At 31.3% G+C, this 13,590-nt stretch overlaps 1 long non-coding RNA gene across 1 annotated transcript; it reads right to left on the bottom strand.

The window, feature by feature from the left end:
* Window positions 1-825: 825 nt before the first annotated feature.
* LOC126761602 (uncharacterized) lies at window positions 826-1,809 on the bottom strand. Its single transcript, XR_007667377.1, has 2 exons — window positions 1,154-1,809; window positions 826-1,072 (listed from the first exon to the last, which is right to left on the bottom strand). It is a non-coding gene; the product is annotated as an uncharacterized LOC126761602 (long non-coding RNA).
* Between the last annotated feature and the right edge of the window lie 11,781 nt (window positions 1,810-13,590).

The raw sequence follows: 13,590 nt of genomic DNA, 5'->3' as shown, positions 1-13,590 counted from the left end.
AAAAAAAATCATGACCTTCATGAAATATGCACAGTTCTTTTGGCATCTACATATGTTGTCACGGGCAACCAAGGCCGAAGAGCACAACAAGTGTCACAGCATTTGCTGGTAGGAAATCGGAGTTGTGCCGAAAAAAATAAAGTAATGGCCGCCGATTGTCACCCCTTGCCGCTGTAACATCTTCGCCTACAAACGTGCGTAAATATGTATGTATGTATACGTATGATCGTGAATACATATCGACGCAGATTTTTGCGAGAAACACCAGAAAGTTCAGCAATTTATGATTTTTAACTTTTGCCATCGTCGCGAAAAGACGATTGTTGGCAAAGGCATGCTCGGGGAGATGTTACGGCCTCTGTTTTTATGAATGAAGCGAGGCTTGTGTAATTTGCTCCTGCGTTATGAATGAAATCGTTTTTGTTGTAAAATTTACTACCCTTGTTCTTCGCCAATTTGGCTGCCATATTGACTTGTGAAGATCAAGAAATATAGAAATATGCTTTTGTAGAACATTTGCTTTCGCAAACATACAGACAAATGTGCAAACGACATAATATATGTATGATTGTTTCGCATTTTGCTTCTACGCCGGTCAAATTTCTATACAAAAATCGGTTGAAATGTGTGAGAAAATAAAATACACAACTAGGGCAAATAATTTTTAAAAAATTTATTGATAATTAAATATAAATGAAAATACATGTCAATTTATTTAAATTTATTTAAATTTATTGAAAGACTTATTTAAACTGCAAAGAAAAATAAAAAGAAAATTCATTTTATTAGAAAAATACATATACATATAATGTTATTAAGAAAATATAATTTTAGTAAAACACGATTTTCAGAATTTGTCTACCTTCAACCACAAATTCTCACACAACCTAATCAATAAAGATTAGGTATTTTTCACCAGCTTTTTTCAAAGCTTGGCTCGTGTACTATGTAACTACTACTAAAGCTAACTACAAATTAACAAAAACTAATACTAAAACTACTACTACAAACTATTTACAACTTAATTCTACCCTGAAAGAAAAAAAAAGAACATTATTAATTTTTGAAGAAGCTGAAATGAGAGAAAAAAGAAGGAAAAAATGTGTTTTAGTAATTTGAATAATACACTTTGCATTGTATGTATTTCTTTTACCTTTTATCCAACGAAAGTTACTAGAAAAATCAAATATGGCCTGCAATCTATCGTACCAGTTTCTTTAATTTTTGTTTTTTATTGTACAACCTCGCCCTTACTTCATTTTTATAAAGCTCTTCCTGCTGGTGAGCTAGCCATTTCGCGTTTTTAAATAGTAAAACCGTTATTAAGAAATCCAAAAATTGGTGCCTATGTTCGAGGCAATCTCCTGCCTCGCTATACCACTCTGGGTATTTCTGTTGTGTAATTGCAGTAATCTGGGCTAAAATCATAGATTTTATACCCACTCTGCAAGAATTTGCTATAAAGAGCTCTTTATAGCAGCTCATTTGTAGGCGGCTTATTTCGAAGACTCTATCATCGGGATTAACCAGCCTTAGGTCATTGTCTCCTTTGTAATTTTTTGACCTTATAAGGGCTTCCGATGAGTCTTGTAAAGAGATATCCCTCTTTTGCATTAATAGGGCACATTTATCGCACTTCAATCGACAAAAGACCTTCTGGTATATTGCATATCCAGTATAGTAACGACGAACCTGTTTTTCTGCTACTTTTTCGGTCTCAGCAAATTGCTCATCTGGAACATATATGTATTTGTTCCACGGCAAGTTGCTCAGACGGTTTTAAATTTTCTTTAAGGTCGTCTTCCTGGCCAATATTCCAATGGTTGATTCGTCTTCTTCAATTGCTGCCCAAACTTGCGCGCAATATATGCATAGACAATAGTCTTGCAACTATGTATAAAAAAAGATGATTTTTCCAGTTTTTCAGTGCATCCTGGTTCATTCTCCCTAAGAGTATAAATAATATATTCGAATATTCATCGAATACATCGCCGCTCAATGCAATCATTGCATTTATTGTAAATATAAAGGAATCCAGGCACAATATTTGGCTGTTAGGTTTTTTTATATTTTTAATGTACTGGATGTGCTCTTTTAGCCTGTTTATTTTATCAATACAATTTCTTCGTATTGGCCGTCTTTGCGGGTTTGGATTGTAAAGCGTCTTACAATCCAATTCGTCGAACAGGTCATTCATCCTTTTAACCAGCAGCTGGGTTGCTTTGGCACATTTCTTCAAATGCTCATCGGAGCCCAATAAATTTTGCTTTATTGCCATATCTATTGCCGCGGCGACCGAATTGCTGAATACTTGTGTAGCTCTAGACACCGACATCTTTTTTAAATTTGAGGGGTACACATGCGAATACGTTAATTTAGGGCACATTTTAAAATTAACGTTCGCTTGGTCGATGTCAAATATTTTTCGGACTACTTTAAACGAAGCCAGTCCATCTTGCGTCTCGGTGTCGTACTTTATGATCATGTTGCGCATGCATTTGATAAGATGGCAATAGTCGAACATCATATATATTTTATTACCGTTATGGTAAAAATAAGGTTTTTCTGGCGATGCGCCCAATATTAGCCTCAATTTGGCATTGTGGGGACCCTGATCGCATACTATTGTTTTTATTTTAAGTCCGATTTCTTCGGAGGCGTTTAAATTGCTCTGGAGCAAATTTAGCAATCTTTCGCTGCTTACGCCATCTTTCGCCACATAGTAGGAAATTACATATTTCCACTTCGCGACTAGGCCTTTCAACATGAAAAAACAACACTTATTGCCGATCACGCTTTCCCGGTGACCTTCTCCATTATCGACGAAGCCATCAATCACATCTCGCACTTTGTTGTACGTCAGATCTTTTCTGATTGAGACTTCGTCGAAAATTAGCTGGCAAATGCGTTCTTCTGGTTTAAAGTCTTGAACAATTTTCTTTAAATTGCTCAAGACTTTTTCGTCGATACCGGGGCAGACATACCGGATCGGACGCCAACGCAAAAGTGTTTTTTTGTGGGGCAATGCGAACCCCAAGTCGTCGCGCATAAAATTATAGGCCTTAGTCGACATATAATTTATGTTCAACGCCATTGTCTTCTCCTTTTCGGTGTAGGAGTTTTTCGTCTTCACAATCATCTTTGCGAAGGTAACTGCATGATCATTTCCATCTCCTGTGAAAATTATATTTTTTTCAAGAGCTTGACATTTTCTTGTCAATAAGAAAATTCTTCTCTTCAGCTCTTTAATTTTTTTGGCTTGTTTCAAAGCATTATTTTGAAACCGCCTAGCTACTCGAGCGTAATGCTCGTGGTCGCAAACAGATATATTCTTTTCTTCATTGCACTTCATTTCTAATTCATGAAGGCGTGAATATTTCTCAAACTCTTCGAATGATATGTCATTTGGATTTCCAACTGACATATCATCAGGTTCTAAAATATCTGTTCTCTTAGCATCGTACGTTTTTATAACTGGCGGCAAAACCCAATCCGATGACTGCTGGCTACATTCGTCGAATCCTAAATTTCGCACAGGAAGAGCTTCATTAATGATGCGGTGCGAAGTCACATCTTTTGTGTGAAAATGATTTTCACAAATATATAAATTTTTCTGTACTGGTAGTTCTAGATTGCAGGCCTTTACCCAATTATTCCTAGCAACTTCCGTTTTCGGAAATTTGAATAATTTTTCTCCACCGGCACAGTTGCTAACGCAGCAACTTTTTAGCGGAGGTGCCGGTTCGAATAGTTGGGTAGGGGCCTCATCTATAAATTTCAAATAAATATAAAATATGTAAAATCAAATTTAAATATACATACATATGAATAATAAAATTTAAATATATTGAAAAATATATGCATGTATGTACATACATATGTACATATATGCAGCATACAAACATATATGAGGCACGTATGCATTTACATATATGCAATATGCTTGCACTTTTGTATTGAAAACAACCCCATGTGGTGTGCCGTAAATATACATATCGTCACCTGAAATGCAAAATAACGTATCATCAAAAAATGAACATATTACATACATATGTTCAACATTTTTAGGTTCTGCACTCAGATATAAACCAGTCTTAAACAATATTAAAATTTTTTTTCACTCATGTTCCATTTTATTTCATATTTCATTCATGCCATTGTAAATTTCCGAAAATGTTGTTAAGTTATTTTGCATTTCAGGTGACGATATGTATGTTTAATTAGATAATTTAATTTATTTCACAAATCAAACGGTTTGATTTATGAATTCAAACATTTGTTCCTTCGACCCGCATCAATATACATATGTAAGTGCATTAAAAGTACACACACACTTGTATGTGCACCCGCAAATAAGAAAACACACACACGCACTAGTATTTGCACCCGCAACCAAAAGCTCACAACACGCACACGCACTGGTATTTGCACCAAAAGATCATAGCACATACCCCCTTGTTGTAAGGGCACCCACAACAAATATTACACTTATATATGTACATAAATAAAAGAATTGCACTCACCTAGATCCAACGTTGGGACAGCATTTCTTTTTAAAAGTTTTGGGCCAATTGCCTCTTTAACGAAATGCTTCTCACAAACGAACGAGTTTTTGGCTGGAAAGTGGTCAGTGGGAGAAATTTTTAAGTTCTCCTTCCACTTTTCAGCCAGCTCCCGTTCATTTGGGAAGCTGAACAGACGGAGTACACCACCGCTGGTACTCCCACACCCGCGCACGCGACACTTGCGAACTTTCGGCATTTTTCGGCACTTTCGAATTAATTAATAATAATAAAATTCACAACTTAACCCGCACACGTCTTACTCGCGCAAAATTTCCAACTTTATGAAAATTGGCGCAATTATTGACTTCTCAATTTTATGTAAAGTTTAAAACATATTTACAAATGATATATAATATATTTAAATTTGGCGCAATTATTGACACTTGTCTTAATATACAAAATTGGGCCAATGAAATATGTACATAATTACTTTTGCATGTCAATATGGAAATGCCGACGGCAAAACGCAAAGGCATACATTGCACACATACATACAAGTGATTTCTTGGTTGAAAGCAAAAATTGAAGCATGAGAAATTGAAATGCCGACGGCAAAACGAAATTCTTGATATTCGCACATTGCGTATGAAAGGAAATGCCTCGTTGAAGCTAACATGAATCATGAATACATCTTCATAATGTTTAGTAAATCTTTTATTTACTTAAAATGACTTATTAACATAAAATAATTTGAAAAATAATAAAAGTTCTAAATACATATTTCCATACAAAATGGAACATACATACATACATATTTCCTATGGAATATCAAAGAAAATATTTTTGTTCAATATTCTCTGTTTGGGAGTATCATTCATACATATATTTACATACATATGTCACTTCATATTCATATTACATATACCATAATGGGCATGCATACATATATTTATGTCTCTTCATATTCTTGGATATGTAAGACCAAAGAAAATAAAGCATGTTCAGAGAATATAAAGACATTTTTTTATGTTCTCTGGCATGTTTCTCTGGGTGAGACAGAGCACATAAAATAATGTCTTTATGTTCTCTGTGGAATAAAATATAAACAAGCAAAACGAAAATCGTCATGGGCATGTTAATATATTTATCTCTATTCATCTTCTCTGCTTCAGCATATATGCCACGTCATCAGATGCCGTAAATACATATTTTTATTTCTCTTCATATTCTTTGTTGAATATGTGGAGAACTGTTAAAAATGTTAACATTTTACAGCGTGACTTTTAAAGCTGTGAGGTGAATTCCTTACTTGAAATCTAAAAAATATTCGCTGTCGAACCTGCACCTTCTCTATGTTTTTAAGTTCTCTGCCCTGCCAACTATGAGCGGGTAAAAAACCAGATAATCAGTGGGTAAGAAAGTGGGTAATCCATAGGGTAATCATGTGTACTTTAACATAGGCCGAGCGACAATTTTACCCAGTCACGTACGTATACATGTGATCATACATCTTTGTTGCGCTCATTCAGCAGTGTCATATAAAAGAGTATATCTGTCCTGCTCTAATATCCCCAATCGACGGCTGATGCAGGGTTGCATTTTCTCTTTTTAAATAGCTGATGCAGGGTTGCATTTTCTCTTTTTAAACAGCTGATGCAGGGTTGCGTTTTTTAATTCCTACTTTTAAAATTTCAAAGAAAACTTTTTAATTTTTAAAATTTTTATTTTATTTTTTACATTTTTACATAAAATCTATTATAATTTATATATAAATAAAAATATATTTAATTTAAAAAAATAATTAATATCTGAAAAAAGATTAATTAAAGAAAATAATTATTAAAACCTGAAAATAAATAATAATTACATTGAAGAAAGATTAATTGTATAAAATGATAATAATATCTGAAAAAAAAGATTAATATTATCTCAAAGAATAAAATATATTAAATACAAATAGAATTTACTCTGAAACAAAGATTAATTAAATAAAAATATTGATAAATTCTGAAAAGAAAGAATAATTAAATAAAAATCATAATAATATCTGAAATAAAAGAATAATATTATCTGATTATTTAAAATATAAAGTAAACATTTGTTTTCAAATATTATATTGGATTGTGCAGGCCGCCTTAAACGCATAAAATACACACTTGTGTACATATGTAATTATTTTTGCGTATTATATTGAACTGCGCAATCCAATTTCAAACAACACACACTTTTTCTCACATACTTACTTAACAATTTATATTTGCTGCTTCTGATGATATTGCTGCAGCTGCTAATTCCAATGCTATGTTTTTATAGTAATTATTTTCAAAATATTGTTAAAAAATCACACAAAATTCATTTACTTACCTTCTTGTTGTACGGGCCTCCTATACGATGGTACGATCACGAACGACATGCGTCTTTCAATCGTTTTTTTTATTACCCTTTTTGGGATTTTATATTGTCACTATTGACAATTATGTTTTCTCCTTCGCACTCATTCAAATAAATCAAGCAATGAAACAAACTTTTTTTCATCGCATTTAGGTAAACAAAAAATAACCCGAAAATGTGCGTTGGTGTTAGTGTATAGAGAAAAAATGTGTACCCTGCCAACAATGAGCGGGTAAAACACCAGATAATTAGCGGGTAACATGGTGGTAAACATATAGAATGTTTCTTAAGCCTGGCAGATATTTTACCTACTCACGTACGTATACATGTGATCAGACATCTTTGTTGCGCTCATTATCTGTCCTGCTCTAATATCCCCAATCGGAGGCTGATTCAGGGTTGCATTTTAAACAGCTGATGAAGGGTTGTATTTTAAACAGCTGATACAGGGTTGCATTTTTTGATTCCTACTTTCAAAATTTATTAAAATTTCAAAGAAAACTTTATTTTTTTAATTTTTAAATTATTAAATTTATTATTTATATAAAATTGTAATTAATTATTTTAACGCTAACATTTTATAAATAAAAATATATTTAATTTAAAAAAAGAATTTCATCTGAAAAAAGATTAATTACAGAAAAGAATTATTATTAGCTGAAAATAAAGTGAAAAAAGATTATAAAAGACAAATACCTGAAAAGAGTGGAAAAATATTATAAAAGACAAATATCTGAAAATAAAAGAGTGGAAAAATATTATAAAAGACATATTACTGAAAATAAAAATAAAAACTGAAAAAAAAGAAAAACATTAATTATTTCTTATTTTATTTATTGTTATTTTATTCATAAATATTACGTACTAATCTATAAATATAATAATAAAAAAAACTTAAAATTAAATTTAAAAGGATCTAGTTCCGCATATTACGTTTTACATGCTTATATCTATTATGGCTTAAACTTACAAAACGTCTTACAGCTAAAATTTTTTTATCTTGCATATTTACAAATGCAGCTATATGTAAAATATTTATAATTATAAAGGAAAAATTAAAAAAAGGAAAAGGAAAAATAAAAACGAAAAATTAAAAACGAAAAATTAAGAAGGAAAGAATAAAAATAGATTAATATTACCGAGAATGATATCCACTATTCTTAATTTGTTTAGGGCCTTTTTTCCAGCTTTTCCTTCGTAGTTGTACAGCCACACCAACTCGTCACTAAATAAGGACTGCATCACCTTCTCTATCGAGTCCTTGGTAAATTTTATATTTAGAATAATGGCCGTCTATAAATGTATATTTATCTATAAATATTTATATATGTATATATACACAATTTACAGCAATACTTTCCGTTTTCTTGCAAGAACTTTATTTCTTCACAAAATTCCCTAATAAAGTCATTTACATTCGCTGGCTTACTCATTCCTGAGAAGCAAGCGATTGTAAAAGATCTTGTATTAGGGAAGCCTACTACATGACCTAAAATTGGCCATAATGTCCTATTGGAACTTTTATACAATTTAAGTCCATGTATTCCTAAATCTATAGAAACTTTTTCTACATCGTCTAGGAAATCAAAGTCTATTGTATTCCCAAATACAATAACTCCCCCTCAGCTACAGATTTAATTTCTACTACCAGCCTACTGGTACCTAAAAGAGTCCTTGCACATAACGGCAGTCCTTTAATACCTGCTCTATCTAAGGTTTGTAAAAGGTCCGTTAAACTATTTTGGGATATGTTATTTTTAACAGCCCATGTCTTCAATCCCTTACGAAGTTTCTCACTAACATCTTTGTCCTTTGTTTCTAAACAAAAATCAACCTCGTCATCATCAAACAAAAATCTGTCATTTTCCCTATTACTACTATATTCCAGTTCCTCATCAATATCTAAATTACCTATTGTTTCCCTACAACTATCTGCTACTTCACAGAATCTGTCAGAGACTGCTGCCCTGCTTGTGGATGGTATATCATCGCTTTCTAAATTACTATCTTCATTCATTTTCCTAAACTTCGCAACTGTAGCCCTAAACTTTGCCTTCTCCTTACTCCCGCTTAAACACACGTTCTTTTGCAAATAATTTAAAGACTGCACAGGCCGCTTTAAGGACAGGTTCTTTTATATATAATTTTATCACTGCACAGTCCAAAAGAATAGAATAATAAGAATATTTGCAACCGCCCGCACTTGTTAAACATTGTAGTTATTTTATAAATTAATATAAAACCAACCGCACTGGTCATTCAATTATATAAATAAATACTATATGTATGTGTTTATATATATTAAAATTTAACAAAAAACTCACAAATTAAAATTGTTCTGCTTCTGATGCTAAATAATGAACTGATGATTTCTAAAGAGAGAAATAGGAATTAATTAAATGTATTTATAATAATTTCAAAATGTTTCTTACCTTTTTAGATATTCCTAAGTACTTTGTTTAAATGCTGCAATGGCATAAAGTTATTAATTCAAAATTTATTTATTATATGCAAATTTGTTCACATACCTTTCTTCTTCCCACTAGAATTGCAAATGGCTCGCAATTTTCCCTCATTTTTTATTACCCTTTTCGGGATTTTCTTTTGGCACTATTGACAATTATGTTTTCTCCTTCGCACTCATTCAAATAAATCAAGAAATGAAACAAACTTTTTTTCATCGAATTTAGGTAAACAAAAAATAACCCGAAAATGTGCGTTGGTGTTAGTGTATAGAGAAAAAATGTGTAGTTGTATTGGAATATTTGTCTCAAGCGGGTAGCCGTGGTTGGCAGGGTATGCATCCCTCTATACCCTGCCAACCATGAGCGGGTAAAACACCAGATAATTAGCGGGTAACATGGTGGTAAACGTGGTGGTAAACATATAAAATGTTTCTTAAGCCTGGCAGATATTTTACCCACTCACGTACGTATACATGCGATCATACATCTTTGTTGCTAGGAAGAAAAAAAAAAATTTCCAGCAGTGTCATATAAAAAAGTATATCTGTCCTGCTCTAATATCCCCAATCGACGGCTGATGCAGGGTTGCATTTTCTCTTTTTAAATAGCTAATGCAGGGTTGCATTTTCTAATTCCTACTTTTAAAATTTAAAAGAAAACTTTTTAATTTTTAAAATTTTTATTTTATTTTTTACATTTTTACATAAAATTTATTATAATTTATATATAAATAAAAACATACTTATTTTAAAAAATAATTAATATCTGAAAAAAGATTAATTAAAGAAAATAATTATTAAAACCTGAAAGTAAAAGAGTGGAAAAATATTATAAAACACAAATTCCTGTAAATAAAATAAAGATTATTAATACCTGAAAATAAATAATAATTACATTGAAGAAAGATTAATTGTATAAAATGATAATAATAATAATAAAAAGATTAATATTATCTGAAAGAATAAAATATATTAAATACAAATAGATTTTACTCTGAAAGCCAAGATTAATTAAATAAAAATAGTGATAAAATCTGAAATGAAAGAATAATATTATCTGATTATTTAAAATATAATATTAGTTTTCACATATTATATTGGATTGTGCAGGCCGCCTTAAACGCATAAAATACATACTTATGTACATATGTAATTATTTTTGCGTATTATGTTGAACTGCGCAATCCAATTTCAAACAACACACACTTTTTCTCACATACTTACTTAACAATTTAAATTTGCTGCTTCTGATGATATTGCTGCAGCTGCTAATTCCAATGCTATAAAAACAAATGAAGTAATTATTTGCAAATTATTTTAAAAAAATCATTCACTTACCTTCTTGTCGTACGAGCCTCCTTTATCATAGTACGATCACGAATGACATGCGTCTTTCAATCGTTTTTTTATTACCCTTTTTGGGATTTTCTTTTGTCACTATTGACAATAATGTTTTCTCCTTCGCACTCATTCAAATAAATCAAGAGATGAAAGAAACTTTTTTTCATCGCATTTAGGTAAACAAAAAATAACCCGAAAATGTGCGTTGGTCTTAGTGTATAGAGAAAAAATGTGTAGTTGTATTGGAATATTTGTCTCAAGCGGGTAGCCGTGGTTGGCAGGGTAGCATTGTTCCCAAACGCACACTACCTAACTGTGTGCTTCTGTTGGAGTATGAGAGAGCTTGCTGCTCCACACAAAAAAAATACAAAACTTTAGTATTAATTAATATAAAAAAAATTTGAAAGTGATTCGACAACTTTTACAAAATTGTGAAATTAATTAAATTCCTTATTAATTTTTTATCAATTACAAAAATAATGACAATTCACGTGTCAAAAAGAAATTAAGATTCAAAAAATTTTAAATATTGAATTTATGTTGAAGTTTTCACCTAAACGGCTGTATCAAAAAACTAAAAATCAATATTTTCATGGTTTTGAACCAACTTATCTAAATCTAGTTCGGAGCCGCAAAACTTTATACGAAGTAAGTCTTCAAGGTGCCGATCGCTAATTTTATTTCTAGTATTTGATTTTATTAATTTCAAAGTGGAAAACGAAACTTCGCAACAATAAGTAGTTCCAAACATTGAAAAGAGTTTCCACATTTCGTTCTTTAATTTCGGATAAAAGTTGTCGTTCAGATTTTTCCAAAACTGTTGCCCAGTTTCACGAGGCAACAATAAATCACGTTGCATCTTTTCTAATTCGGATTTTAAATCTAAACTCACCCCAGAAGTATTACACCCAGTAGAGTCGTTATGAATTTCAATAATATGCTTAATTTTATAAAAGTCATGAAATCGGTTATGAAAATTAGTCTGCAATATATCAAGGATTGGTTGATATTCTTGCAGCCTTGCATGGTTAGAATATTTTTCTACAATGAAGCGTGTTCTTCTTAGAACAGTGAGGTCGTTTTCTTTAAAATTATTAATAAGCAAGCTTAATTTATCGGGAAATTTTTCAATTGCTAAGACTAAATCGAATATTTGTTTATCGTGACCTTGTAAGGTCAAATTCAACTGATTAATTTGTTCACTTATGTCCACAAGTAAAGCTAGATCTAATATAAAATTTGGATCTCTAAAAGATATAAGAAGTTCTTGGGACTCTGCTGACGAATCGTTTTCTAAAAATAAGGCAATTTCCCTGCGCAAATCAAAAAACTCGCTTTAAACTTTTTCCGCGACTTAACCAACGAACCTCTGTAAACAGTAAGAGGTCACCATAATCTGCATCGATTTCTTTTAAAAACTTCTTGAATTTTCTATGCCTTAAAGAATTTCGGCCTCCCCTAATCCTATTTATAATTTTTACAGAGACTTGCATTGCATTGGTTATATTCAAACACTTTGCAAATAGGGCTTGTTGATGTATAATGCAGTGAAAAAAGGGAAACTGTATCCGTTCTTGCTTAGAGTTCCAGAAAGTCCTTCATTTCTACCTACCATGACTTGAGCACCATCAGTACATATGCTACTTAATTTAGTTATATCAAAGACTGCAAGGACCTTTGAATATACAGCATTATACAGAATGTTACCAGTCACATGGCCATGCATAGATACAACCGAAAGCATGTCCACTTTTGTATCGAAGGTTTCATCTACCGTTTTTACATAAATAATTAATTGGTTCACATCGGATATACAGTGGCTCCATCGCATAATCGGACAAGAACTTTTCTAACATAAATGTCCTCCAAACATTAAAATAAAAAAGCAGAATGTGTTGTTTTTCGCTTTTATTTACACCTCATATTATCGTCTACTTAAGTGATAAAGAAAAGGTAACTTTTTTAAATGTAAGCTGTCAATTTAAATAAAAAAACCAAAACAATTCAATTTTTTATGCTCAACGAATAATCGGACAAAACAAAATAGAGTAAAGGTTCAGGAGAGCGGCTTTTCCGAAAACGTACACCAATTTTCACGGGAAATGGCTTAAAATACTCGTTTTTAGTTCTAATTTACGAATATGTTAGGCGCGTGTTTTTAAAAACAATATTTTCTTTGTTTTAATAGAAAAACATCGTATTTCCCGAAATCAAAAATTCACTTTTGCACTTTACACGTCTTTAGATGTTAAAAATATGTTTTCTATCACTTATATACACATTATTATTGATGTTGTTTAGTTAATTAATAAGATAAATTGCTTTTTTTGTTATTTTTATAAAAATATGAAAAACTTTACAATCACTTCACTTCAACGAAAATGGCAAGGTTATGCATAATATCATGGCAGCACTTTTTAAAATAAACCTGGGCACAACTGTTCAATGCTCTGGTGGATTTCGAAATATCGATACTTTCGATAATGAACGAGAATCGATAAAAATGGGAAAAACGTTACATACAGACAAATTTTTCAATCGTTGTTTATTTTAAAACGTGGATTTGTATGCCAATACTTTACAAAAAATGTTTCCATTTCTTACTTAATATTATTTATATTCGTACTTAATGTACTTACTTATTAATCGTGTAATTACTGCACTAAACAATAAAAAGGTCGCTTGCGGTTCAAAACGAGATTTTTTTCATTTAATGAAAAAAATATATTTCTTTTTACAAAATTAAAAATATAATTTCAATTACTCAAAGAAAACTTAAACATATATTATTTCAATCATTCAAACAATATAATTTTTATCATTCCACCGAATGTGGGTTGTATAATTTGCCTATCGCTTCAAAAATTCCGTGGATTCTTTCACTATGAT

The sequence above is a fragment of the Bactrocera neohumeralis genome, chromosome 2, assembly GCF_024586455.1.
Source record: "Bactrocera neohumeralis isolate Rockhampton chromosome 2, APGP_CSIRO_Bneo_wtdbg2-racon-allhic-juicebox.fasta_v2, whole genome shotgun sequence".
Taxonomy (NCBI): Eukaryota; Metazoa; Arthropoda; class Insecta; order Diptera; family Tephritidae; genus Bactrocera; species Bactrocera neohumeralis.
Note: the sequence above shows the minus strand (reverse complement) of the source record. Positions and strands in the feature narration are given on the sequence as shown.